Source organism: Petaurus breviceps, unplaced genomic scaffold (assembly GCF_028583685.1).
Source record: "Petaurus breviceps papuanus isolate PSGF00001 unplaced genomic scaffold, PetGlider_PUasm1.0 79, whole genome shotgun sequence".
Classification (NCBI taxonomy): Eukaryota; Metazoa; Chordata; class Mammalia; order Diprotodontia; family Petauridae; genus Petaurus; species Petaurus breviceps.
Window position 1 is genome coordinate 13,203,960 of NW_027186523.1, and position 12,138 is coordinate 13,216,097.

The following is a 12,138-nucleotide window of genomic DNA, read 5'->3' on the forward strand; positions in this document are numbered from 1 at the left end:
GGTGAGGGAGAAAAAATAATAATAGCAACAGTAGTAATATGTGACATTTATATAGCACTATAAATGTAGCAAAGCCCTTTACATGCATTATATATTTAATAACTGTCATTTATGGTATTTGTATGCATTATAGAATCAAATAAAATAATAACTGTAGAGCTCTTTGCAAACCTTTAAGTACTATGTAAATATTATTTTTATATTATTATTATTATAGCTATTTAGAAGGAAGGAACCTCAGAGATCATCCAGTCTTATGTTCCCCCTCATTTTACCAATGAAGGAACTAAGGCTCACAAGTAATGAGATGATAGATTCACCTAGGTGATGTGATTCAAAATCTAGCACTCTTTCCAATGAGCCATGCTCTCTCTCTCTCTCTCTCTCTCTCTCTCTCTCTCTCTCTCTCTCTCCCCTAGTTCATTTGCTTCTTACCTCTCAAGTGAGCCAAGTACTGCTGGCACATTGTTTAGATGCTAGCACTGGAAAGATCAAAATGTGATCATTTACACAAGTGATATCACCCCAGTCTTCCCCACTTCAGCAGATAAAGATATGATACAAACTAATATTAATTTCCCTACTAATATTCAGATATTAGTATGGATCCTGAATAATATCCATTTTACTGGTCTAGTATTTATAGCCTCAGTATTGAGAAATTAAATAATAGTGTTTAGAAGTCAGAAGAAGAGATTTCTTTTCTCATTGAGGACACACTGCCATTTTAGTGATCCTGAGACTACCTACTAACACAATTAATTATAACTCTTTATCCTCATGCTTGACATGGGGAGAAAAATACAAGTGGGGCAAGAGAGCATACTAATAAAAGATTCAGAGAGGATACCTCTTAAGGAAATGTCTTCCTTTCCATGCCAATCCAGTCTTTCTTAACTTCACAAGACTTTTAATAAAGCCATCAGATAGTTGTATTTGAGAAGTGGGTGCTAGCTTTTCCCCAAGAAGAATCAATAGCAGACTGGTAAATTTGAGCCAAGGACAAATAAATTTTTCCTGTGTGTTGCCCTTCTGTTGACTTGCCCAGACACAAAGTATAAGTCTCCTCACCAATCATTTTTATATGATGAGAATGCTTTAGGTGCCTAGGAGAATAGATCATGAAGATGCCCTCATAAAACTGTACTGCATTTTGGAGCATTAATCAATATCACATACCTTATTCCCTCTCAGTGAATGAAACTATTAATTTAAAACTTCTCTTTTTTTTCCTTTTCTGTGGAATTCTTTCTTTTCCTTTCTTCTCTTTCATCTGGCCCATTACTTTAGGTATTAAAAGTATAGTGATTCTGCATTCAGGTATAGCAATGCCAAGGGAATAAAATTACTTCAAAATCTCTGCTTTACAAGCTGATAGTGTTTGCAGTATTTTTGGCCAGTGGAAATAATGCCATCCAGCTCCCGAGCATTTACACATTTACACACTGTTGAAAATAGAAACAGGAGTGGAGTGTAGTCAACATGCCACTGCAAACACATTCAGTACCATACATGGATAGAACAGCCCCTTGCTCCAGGGCAGAGTTTTGCTCTGCTCATTAGATGAAGAAATCTCCACATTGGTTAAATAGCTTGACCGAGACTTTTCTAACTTTTTTTTTTTAATCACTGTTAGATAGATCTTGCAGGCTGAGTGAACTCCCACAAATCTAGGCACACATAACATGTTTCTGGGTTCCCTCATCCTCATGGATATTTGGATAACAATGAATTCATGATTTCATTGTGTATGGGGATATCCTCCTTCTACAAAGATTAGAACCCACCCATGTTTCTTCATCCTTTATGATTCTTATCACCCTGGGAAGTTATTAAAAATGAACTACTAAAGTGTTTTAGAATTATCTGACACACACATTCAGTGGAACAATTACTAATTGTCTTCTTAACTAGGCTTACCATATTTTGTTTTGTTCTCTTTGCAACCTATTTCTTATAGGACCATAGGATGTGATGCTAGAAATAACCTTAGTCTACTCAATCCAAAATCTATCAATTTTTTTCAGGTAAATTCTCAAACATAAGTCCATAGAGGCTTAATCCAATGACTTGTCCAAGGTCATGTAGGTAACAAATGGCTGAGCCGAAAATTCCCCCAGGAGTCCTCAGTCTACATCTAATGTTTTATTTACTCTACTAAGTGTCAAGCAATCAACAAACCCTTATTAAGCACCTATTATGGGCTAAGTCTTATGCTAGTTATTCTAGTTTCACTTGCACTAATTATTACATTCACACAAGGTGGTTCAGAACTTTCTTTGAGATTTCTGTCCATTTTATACCCCCTACATGATGCATTAGGGAGGCCCTACAGTTTTCATCTTTAGCTGATTTTTTTTCTTTTTCTGTAAGCTGCTTTAATAGAATAAAAGACTACCTTGCTGCCTCAATAGAATGAAATTTTAATAACTTGGAAAACTATGTTCCTAGACATTCTTTTTTTGAAGGGGAGAGAGCAAGGCAATTGGGGTTAAGTGACTTGCCCAAGGTCACACGGCTAGTAAATGTTAAGTACCTGAGGCCACATTTGAACTCAGGTCCTCCTGACTCCAGGGCAGGTGCTCTATTCACTGTGGCACCTAGCCATCCCCCCAGAGAATCTTATATCTCAAAGAAGAAAAGTAGAGAAGCATACCTATGAGAGGTGGTCTGGAGTGAGAAAAACCTGGGCTCCCACTTCTGATATATACTGGCTACATGACTATCAGAAAGCCATTTAGTCCTCAATTTGAAGAATGGTTGCCCATTTGAATTGTCAGAAGTCGTATCCTCATAAAAAGCTCCAGACATAAAAGAAATCACAGATCTAGAGGATTTTTAAATTCCAAAACAATTATCCAATAAGTTTACTTCATGAATTACTCAAACCTTCCTCCTGGCTAATTCTTTAAAAAAAAACAATGAGCAAAATGATAGCATAAATCTCTGTCTTATGGAGGACCCAACATTATATCACTAGCTAATGAATGTCCTGATGCCTTAGGTTGTGTCTGAACATATAGAAATTAGTTTGGAAAAAATAACAAGGCTTAAAATTCAGTCGAATAATTGCTGTTTTTTAAACAATTTCAAAAACTATCATGTAACACACATGCTAAAAATTCATGGTTAACTGAATTCTAACCACTTTATTTTTAGTTTTGGTTCTCAGAAAAGAGTGTGTATAGCCATATTTATTGGATAGAATCAATTGTGAAAAGGGTGAAGTTTGTTTTCTATCTCTATGTCCCCTCTCCAACTGACTTGCACTTCTGATTTCCTGCTCTTACTCCTTACCTATAGTATGTTTATGACACCCATGATCCTCTACTGTGGAACCCTTTCTGTGTCTGTACTATCAGACTATAATGACATCACTTGGACAACAACAATAATATCTAGTATTCTTATGTCATTTTAAGATTTACAAAATGCTTTAGAAATATTATCTCATTTTCTCCTCACAACAATCCTGGGAAGCAAGTGTTATTATTATTATTTACAGATGAGGAAACTGAGGCAGACAGAGGATAAAGGATTTGCCCAGGATCACAGTAAGGGTATGAGTTGGATTTGAACTCAGGATTTCTTGATTCTAAGTTCATTGCTCTATCTACCCTAAAATGAGAAGCCTGAACTCAGTAGCCTCTTCCAACTGGAAAATGATAAACTCTTTCATTTTCAGACAAAGAAACTAGTATTCAAAGTAACTGTGTCTTGCCAGTCACATAGCTAATTAATGAACGAGTAAGGTCTAAAACCCGAATCTCTTGACTCTTACCTCTTATAAAGAAACACCCTTTACAGGACTACATCCATTTGGGTTGAGGTCCTCAGTGGTACAGGAGGTAGGAAGCCAATAGGACTATAAGGAAATGAAAAGTGACAGTGATTCATGGGAAGGGTGGAGGATTTGAAGACTTCATTCAACCCAGTTTGAAATATTTATTAAGTAGCTACCTGCTATAAGTCAGTATTTCATTTCAATAAACATTTATTAAATGCCTACTTGTGCAAAGCACTCAGATATTAAAGTTATAAAAATGAGAAATTATATAATCCTTAACATCAAGGGGCTTACACTCTAAAGAGAGGCTATACCAAGGAGATAAATAAATATGCATCAAGGAAGAATGTTGTTGTCATTCAGTTGTTTCAGTCACGTCCAACTCTCTGTGACCCCATTTGCAGTTTTCTTAGCAAAGATACTGGAGTGGTTTGCCATTTCCTTCTCCAGTTCATTTTACAGATGAGAAACTGAGGCAAACAGGGTTAAGTGACTTGCCCAGGGTCACAAAGCTAGTAAGTGTATGAGGCCAGATTTGAGCTCAGGAAGATGAGTCTGCCTTACTTCAGGTCTGGCACTCCATCCAGTGTACCACCTAGGTACAACCTACTGCAAAAAAGAACTCCAGATAAAACACTGAAAGAACACTGGATGAGGGGACACTTTTACTTGGGGAAGGGGAAAGAGATTCATGGAAAGCATCAAAAAAGCAGTGTCACTTCAATTACTCTTGAAAGAAGAGATGAATTTTAATTATGGGAAAACTAGAAGGAAGCTATTTCAGGCATGGAGTTGGAAAAGTGCAGAATAGGATCATATTTTCATCCTCTGGTCTCTAGCCCTTTAGAGACAATTCTGATAGAGTATCTCCTTGATAGAGTATGAACTTTGGTATGATGCATATTATATTGGACTAGGAGTCAGAAATACCTGGGTGTAGAATTTAGAGTATGATCTTTAAAAGATGTAGTAAGACATAGCATATAGGTATAGGACGTTAAGCTAAACTGTTATAGTGGATAAGGTATTTAAGCCCCATCTCAAATAATTACTAGCTTGTGTGACCCTAGACATGTCATTTAACCTTACTGTGTCTCAGTTTATTCACCTGTAAAATGAGGGGATTGGACTCAATGACCTCTTCCATTTCAAAGTCAGTGTATTCTTCCATTTTCAGAGAAGGAAATTCATGCCAGAGTGCCTGAGACGTGAATGACTGGAATCAAGCTATTTCTGTCTCTAAGGCCAACCTAGATCCACTATCCCTACCATGATACAATAATAAATTTGCATAATGAAATCTCCAAACAGAAACCCTGATTAAGTACTTAAATTGTGTTAGTTAATGCCTCAGTCATTTTATTGTTTGAAAAGTGTCATCATGAAGATCTCCCAATTTGCTCAGAGGCTATAATCATCTGTAATTTAGTATTATTTTTTCAAAAGACATAACTTTACATTGAAACTTCTAATGTTTGCTACATCTCTACATACTGATGAAAGTTCTTTCTGCCCCTCATTTCATGTTTTAGACAAACCCCAAATTACTCTTTTTTTTAAATCAATAAGCAATTATTAAAGGCCTCTGTATGTGACCCTGGTATTATAAAAAGGAAAAATCTGCAACAGCCACCTGACTTCAAGTAGTTCACAATCCCTTATGGAGTCTCTTCCTAACAACTGACCACTGTTTAAAAAAAAAGAAAGAAAGAAAAATGTGACTGAGAAATTCTGTGTTTTCATTATAGTCCTATGTTTAATCTCCTATATAGAGTCTTTGATGTCTGAAGAAGCCTGAACTACACCTGAAAGCTTTTCTACTCTCCTTACATTTATAAGGTTTCTCTCCAGTATGAGTTCTCTGATGTTGAGTAAGTGATGAGCTCTGATTGAAAGCTTTTCCACATCCATTATACTCATAAGGTTTCTCTCCAGTATGAATTTTCTGCTCATCATTTCTTATAGTACAAGAGTATTCCAACACAATCACACAACACAGTTTGTTCATCCATTCTGTAATTGATGGGTATCCCATCAATTTCTATATCTTTGCAACAAGAAAAGAGCTGATATAAATGTTTTCACACATATATGTCCTTTTCCTTTTTGATATCTTTTTGGATATAGACCTAGTACTGGTAGTGCTAGGTCAAAGGGTATGCATGGTTTTATAGCCCTCTAGGTTATAGTTCCAAATTGCTCTAAAGAATGGTTGAATCAGTTCACACCTCCACTAACTGCATTAATGTCTCATTTTCCCCACATCGCCTCCAACATTGGTCATTTTCCTTTTCTGGACTGCTAGCCAATCTAATAGGTATGAGGTAGTACCTCAGCATTGTTTTAATTTGCATTTCTCCAATCAATGGTGATTTAGAGCATTTTTTTTTCATATGGCTATATGTAGCTTGATTCCTTCATCTGAAAACCATTCATATCTTTTGATCATTTATCAGTTGGGGAATGCTTTTTATTTTTATACGTTTGACTCAGTTATCATTTGAGAAATGAAGTCTTTATCAAAGAAACTTGCTTCATTTTTTTTCACAGTTAGCATTACTAACTTCCCCCCAGCCATTCAACCCTGCCTCATCCAAACCCATTTATTCTATTCTCTCTCTTTCACCCTTTCCCTCCTCAAAAGTGTTTTGTTTCTGACTACCACCCCCCCCAAATTGCCTTCTCTTCTATGAGCCCTACTCCATTCTTTTATCCCCTTCACCTCCTACTTTCTTATAGGGTAACATAGGTTTCTATACCCCACTGAGTGTGTATGTTATTCCCTCTTTGAAACAATTCTGATGAGATTTGAGTTCACTTACTTGTCCCACACTTTCCCCATCTTCCCCTCCACTATAAAAACTTTTCTTGCCTCATTTATGTGAGATAATTTACCCCATTCTACCTCTTCCTTTCCTTTTCTCTCAGTGTATTTATTCCTCTTTCTCACCCATTGATTCTATTTTTCTCATATCATCCCTTCATTTTCAATTCATACCTATGCCCTCTGTCTATATATACTCCTTCTAACTGCCCTTACAATAAGAAAGTTCTTATGAGTTAAAAGTGTCTTCTTCCCATGTAGGAATATAAACAGTTTAACCTTGTTAAGTAATTTATAATTTTCCTTTCCTATTTATCTTTTTATACTTCTTCTCAGCCTTGTTTAAAGCCAAATATTCTATTCAATTCGTGTTTTCATCAAGAATGCTTGAAAGTTCATTATCTTATTGAGTGTTCATTTTTTCCCACTGAAGGATTATATTCACTTTTGCTGAATAGGTGATTCTTGGTTGTAATCCTAGTTCCTTTGCCCTCCAAACTATCATATTCCAAGCTTTCCAAACCTTTAATATAGAAGCTGCTTACTCTTGTGTTACTCTGACTGTGGCTCCATAATACTTGAATTGTTTCTTTTTGGGTGCTTCTCCTTGACCTGGAAGCTAAAGGATTTGGCTATAATATTCCTAGAAGTTTTCATTTTGGGATGTCTTTCAGGAGGTGATTGGTAGATTCTTTCAATTTCTATTTTACCCTCTGTTTTTAAAATATCACAGCAGTTTTATTTGATAATTTCCTGAAAGATAATTTCTAGGCTTTTTTTATCATGCCTTCCAGGTAGTCTAAGAATTTTAAAATTCTCTCTCCTGGATCTATTTTTCAGGTAAGTTGATTTTCCAGTGAGATATTTCACATTGTCTTTTTTTTTCATTCTTCTGGGTTTTTTATTGTTCTTTAATTTTTCATAAAGTCATTAGCTTCTATTTGATTAATTCTTATTTTTAAGGAATTATTTTCTTTAGTGAGCTTTTGTACTCCCTTTTCCATTTGACCAATCCTACTTTTTAAGGGATTATTTTCTTCAGTGAATTTTTATGCCTCTTTTTCCATTTGGCCAATTTTGCTTTCAGAGCATTCTTCTTCTTGTTGGATTTTTATACTTCTTTTGCCATTTGGCTTATTCTGGGTTTTTTTTAAGGTGTCATTTTCTTCAGTATTTTCATGTGTGTGTATCCTTTAACAGGCTGTTGACTCATTTTTCATGATTTTATTGCATCACTCTCATTTCTTTTCCCAGTTTTTCCTTAACCTCTCTTACTTGATTTTAAGAATCCTTTTTGAGCTCTTCCATGGCCTGAAACCAATAAATATTTTTTTCTTGCAGTCTTTGGAGGTTGGAACTTTGACTTTGTTATTTTCTGAGTGTGTGTTTTGATCTTCTTTGTCACCATAGTAACTTTCTATGGCTAGAATTTTTTTTTCTGTTGTTTGCTCATTTTTCCAGTCTATTTATTGACTTTTAACTCTTTGTCAAACTGGGGCTCTGCTTCCAAGGTGGAGGGCACACTGTCCCAAGCTTCAGGGGTTTGTGCAGCAGTTTTCAGAGATACTTCTAGGGAACTATAAGTTTTCAGTTTTTCCAAAGTTGTATGATCTAAGGAGAGGTTTGTTTAATACTCTTCTGGTCTGTGAGTGATCATAAGCACTCTTTTCTGCCTTGAAACTGTGAGCCAGGTCCCTGCTCCAAAGCAGCACAAACTCTGGTGTGCTAGTGAGCCTCCTTGCCCAGGGACTATAACACAAGATTTCATCCCAGCTCTGAGTACAGAGTCCTGCCCCCCAGTGCCAGCAAAGAGACCCCTGTAATCTTCTTCTGAGCAGTTGTTCAACCCCCTTACCATCTGTGGGTTGAGAGCTCCTGAAGCAGTTGCTGCTGCTGCTGATTCAGTGGCTCCTGAGGCCTGCTCCTGGTTTGCTGACTCCCAGTCTGCACTGGCCCTGCCTATGCTGGATTGCACTCTACTCTTACCCATGTGCAACAGACCTTTCGTACTGACCTTCTAAGTTGTCTTTGGCTGGAAAATTATTTCACTCCATCTTTTTGTTCCCTCTACCACTCTAGGACTTTTCTTATGGCATTGTTTAAAGGTGTTAAGAGGGATTTGGGGGAAAGCTCAGGCAAGTTGGTTCTTTTTCTCCACCATATTGGCTCTGCCCTGCCTGCCCAACTGATTCTTTACAGAATGTTTGAAGTAGACTGAGGGCAGTCTTAAAAATAGAACTAGTTTAAATATTAATCCTCTGTTTGTTCACACTTAATGTATTTTACTCATGTTAATCTACACTGAAATATCACTTGGATTTAACATTGAACTTAACAGGAATCTATACACAACCATCAAATATTTAGGGGCTGTTTAGGAAAAGTAATTGGTGAAACTCAAAGCTACTATTTGTTCTGTTTGATTAATGTTTACCAGGTGGAAGTTTTAGAACAAAATAATACATCAGTGATCAACACTCACTAGTGCTCTTTCTCTTTATCAATATATTATCTGCTTCTTATCCTTCTTGTAATCATCTTCTAAGATAAAATACAATAATTTTTCTTTGAATTAAATTTTAATTTCTGAAGTTTTTGAATTTTCTTTGATAAGTATCAGCTCCCTTATTTTCCACTTAACTATTGTCATATCTACTTCTCACCTTTAATTTGTCTCTTCCTTCAAGGGTACCCAAGTATTGTTCTAGGGTTATAAAAATAGAAATGGAGAGTAAAAATAAAAATTGAGTAGAAGTCAGAACACCAGTCTCTGCTCTTCTGCTAACTTAAACTTATTTAAAATGTTACTTAAACCCTGATCTCTAGCTTCCTCACCAACAAACTAGGAAGTAGTAATTCCTATCTACCTTCTATGGCTTTGGGGAGAGAAAAATGAGATAATATATGTAAAAATGATCATAATACACCATATAAGTAGCGATTATTTTGAAAAGTAGTTTTAAATTTAAAATGTATATTTTTAAAAATAAAACAACCTTATGACTTTATAATTTATGAAAATAACTAAGAATTCTCCTAATGAAAGATATTCCAGAAATGGCAACTATTCCCTGATTTGTGATCAGATTGGCAGTGTGTTTGCCAATGTCATTAACTGAAATATGGCTTTCCACTTAACAAGATGATACCAATTATCACTCTTTTCAATGGATCCACTACAAATCCACAAAATTTTAGCTACATTGAAAATTATAGCTAAGGAATTCTTTTTTTATGATTCATCTTTTGATGACTTCTCATCAAGTTCTCTTGAGAATCTACCTTGACCCATTCTGCTCTTTTACAATTCCCAAATTTTCCCACACACACTCTCAAAAGTTGATCTTACCTCCTACTTGTCTTCAAAAATCCAGACCATTCAACAGGAGTTCATATGTCATAAAAGTAGAGTTGGAAGGAACCTCAGAAGAAGTCATCTTGTTAAACATCCACATTTAATAGATGAACAAACTGAGGTCCAAAGTAACTCTTTATCTACCTCAGATAATATATGTGACAGCTATAAGATCTAGGACCAGTGACCAAGGCCTCTTATCACTTTGCAAATTCTCTCAGCTTCCATCTCTACCCTCAAAATTTTCTCTATTGTCACATATTCAGTTATCTCCTATTTTCCTATCACAGAGAAAAGAGAATGAGTATACTTTATCCAAAAGAAATAAGAATAAGTAAAATCACAAAATATAAAAAAGTAAAGAATAAGTAAAAGTGAATGAAATCCCATTTTATATTAAGAAGGTAATGTCAAGTGAGAAAATCCAAGAACCAGAGAGAGAACCATTGTAGAGATTATATGGGAGAAGATCGACAGTGAGAAATACAGAAGCAATTTTGTCATTTAAGTATCCATGAATTTAATAAACAGATTATAAACCTGGTACAGAGATATACCATAATAATGATGAGGGACTTCAATTATCCAGACAATCCACTGGAGTTCTTGAACTCTACCAAAAGCAGAGCAGTGAATAACCCTTCTTTTAGTAACAATTTCATCCTTCAACAAGAAAAGGAATCAAGAAAGAGGAATTCTGTTTTAGAAAAAAGTCTCACCAACAGGAAGACCCTGCTTGCTAGAGTAAATATTACAAGGACCTTTTGGGGAAGAGACTCCTCTCTCTTAGAGTTTATGATAAAGAGGCAGAAGTTTGACAATTCAGATTACATCCTAGAATTGGGGAGAGCAGATTCGAGGGGGCTCAAGGTAAGAACAGATAGAAGGATCCCATGGATAAAACTCTACAGAGACAGTCAGCTAGGAGGAATGGGAAACCCTCAAGAATGAAATTCTCTATATAGAAATTATTATAAATTTTTTTTGCCTTTTGGAGGGCATTTGGGGTTAAGTGACTTGTCCAAGGTTACACTGCTAGTTTGTGTGTCGGGGGAGGTGTGGGTGGGTGGGTGTTAAGTGTCTGAGGCCAGAACTGAACTCAGGTCCTCCTGACTCTGGGGCTGGCACTTTACTCACTGCCCCCACCTAGCCACCCAAGGATTATGATCATGATAAGGAAGAACAGCAAGACTTTGATGAAGGAACCTCTGTGGCAGCACAGAGAACTCACTAACCAACTTGCATTTTGAGGATGAATACAAAAGCAGATAATGGCAAAAGCATTAAATTCAGGGTGAGTTGAGATAAGCAAGGAAAGCTAAGGACAACAAAATGTTTTTGTTTTTGTTTTTTTTTTTACTATTTAGAGGAATAGGAGAATCAAAGAAGGTATATGTAGAAACTCTACTTGGAACAACTGAGATACTGCTAACTGACAGAAGCAATTTCTTATTTAACTAGCTATCTCTGCTAAGGAGAATTGACTTTTGAACTGAGAACACAATTAAAAGGACTAATATAGAGTTAATACTGAAGATCAGTAAGGAGTCAGTGAAAGAACACTCTCAATAAAGTCCAATCATGAGGCCTTGGTACTGAAATAACTGTAGGTGAACCACTTTCAGTGATATTTGAAAGATCAAGAAAAGTAGGAAAGGTCCTATAGGGCGAGAGAAGCACAAATGTTACACTTTCAAAATAGGGAAGGGGATAGACTCAAAAATATATAATAGGACTTTGAACTTGATTTCAATTCCTGGGGAAAATCTAGATTATACTATGAAAGATATGGTTAATGAATATCTAGAAAAAAGGAGGAATCACCACAGAAAGCTACCATGATTTCTTCAGGATTAGAGTCACCTAATTTCCCTTTGAGGCAGGATTATTAATCCCAGGGGTGGGGAACCTGTGGCCTCAAGGAAACATATGGCCTTCTTGGGTACGGCCTTTTGACGGAGTCCAAGTTTTACAGAACAAATTATTTTATTAAGGGTATTTGTTCTGTGAAGTTTGGATTTAGTCAAAGGGCCACACTTGAGGACCTAGAGGGCCATATGTGGTCTCGAGGCCACAGCTTCCCCATCCCTGAACTAGATCATTAGAATTCTGTACATAGTTTATCTCAGGCTGTTCCTGTGAATAATATGGGGAGATATGGGCTACATGATA

The 12,138-nt window shown here is 36.2% G+C and overlaps 1 long non-coding RNA gene across 1 annotated transcript in view; it reads right to left on the minus strand.

Moving 5' to 3' along the window:
• Nucleotides 1-3,792: 3,792 nt before the first annotated feature.
• The window catches only part of LOC138175832 (uncharacterized), a 92,438-nt gene continuing 84,092 nt past the window's right edge, over nt 3,793-12,138 (minus strand). Inside the window, exon 3 of the long non-coding RNA XR_011172109.1 lies at nt 3,793-3,865. This is a non-coding gene — a long non-coding RNA (uncharacterized lncRNA). The remainder of the gene's footprint in view (nt 3,866-12,138) is intronic.